Genomic DNA, 1499 nt, shown 5'->3' on the forward strand with positions numbered 1-1499 from the left:
GGTATGAATATACCATACCAATTCGTTATGTATGGATGATGGATGAGATTCCATGGATAGAGAGCCAGTTCCAATAGACTTATGGAATGTTCCCGTTCGTGTGCATCCAGCAGGAATTGAACCCGCAAATTTACCAATTATGAGTTGGGCGCTTTAACCATTCAGCCATGGATGCTTAACAGGGATCATCGTACATCGTAAATAACCAATTTTCATATAGAAAGACATATCATAGAAAAATGAAATCGAAAATATTCCGAGATGGCAAATATTCGGAGATGACTATGAAAACACCTCTCTGGATCCTCGAATTGAAAGAGAGATTGAGAGGGATCAAGAATCCTAATTCTCGCTATTTGGAATGGATCCAATTCTATTGAGTCTGACTCATAGTGATCATTTCTCTTTAGCAAAGAATGACCTTGGTTATCAAAGGATTGAACAACCGGGATCCATTTACTTATGATACCTAGTTGGCATTGATAACAAGGATCTAATGAATTATGAGTTTAATAGATCCTCTTTAGCAGAAAGACGTATATTCCTTGCTCATTATCAGACAATCACTTATTCCCAAACCTCGTGTGGGACTAATCGTTTTCATTTACCATCTCATGGAAAACCCTTTTCGTTCCGCTTAGCCCTATCGGGTATTTTAGTGATAGGTTCTGTAGGAACTGGACGATCCTATTTGGTCAAATACCTAACGAAAAATTACGATTTTCCTTTCATTAAGGTACGAGGGCTTCTTATTCCACAAGAACGAAAGCACCTTTTCATTCTTTCATATACTAGGGGTTTTTACTTGGAAAAGACAATGTTCCATACTAAAGGATTCGGGTCCATAACCACGAGTTCCAGTGCACTAGATCTTGTAGCACTTAGCAACGAAGCCCTATCCATTAGTATTCCACATAAGAAATCCATTCTAGAAAAAAATACAATTAGATTAGCTCTTCATAGACAAACTTGGGGTTTGCGAGCCAAGGTAAGATCGGCTCGGGATCATGGGACCCTTTTCTATCAGATAGGAGGGGCTCTTGTACAAAATAGACTTACTAAGTAATAACCCCATAGAATCTATCTATATAAAGATAAAGAGGCAATCGTGTCAGGAAGCGGGTTTTTCTTTGGCCAAAAGGTACTTCGAACTTGGAACGAGCATGAAGAGATTAACGAGACTTCTTTCTCTTTTGAGTTTTTCTGGCGGACCTGCCGCGCAAGATCTTTGGTCTTCCCCTGGAACCGATGAAAAAAAGTGGATCGCTTCTTATGTACTCGCTCAGAATGATTCTTCTCTATCTATAGTTCATGGCCTATTAGAAGTAGAAGGTGCTCTGGTGCAATCCTTACCGACAGAAAAAGATTGCAGTCAGGTTGATAATAGTCGAGTGACATTACTTCGTCGGTCCGAACTAAGGAATCTGTTAGAAATGTTTTGAAATGGATATTGTTCTCTCTTTGATCAGGGATTGCTATATGAAAAGAAGTGGAGTTTG

The sequence above is a fragment of the Triticum urartu genome, unplaced genomic scaffold, assembly GCF_056163025.1.
Source record: "Triticum urartu cultivar PI428250 unplaced genomic scaffold, HENAU_Tu73 scaffold2, whole genome shotgun sequence".
NCBI lineage: Eukaryota > Viridiplantae > Streptophyta > Magnoliopsida > Poales > Poaceae > Triticum > Triticum urartu.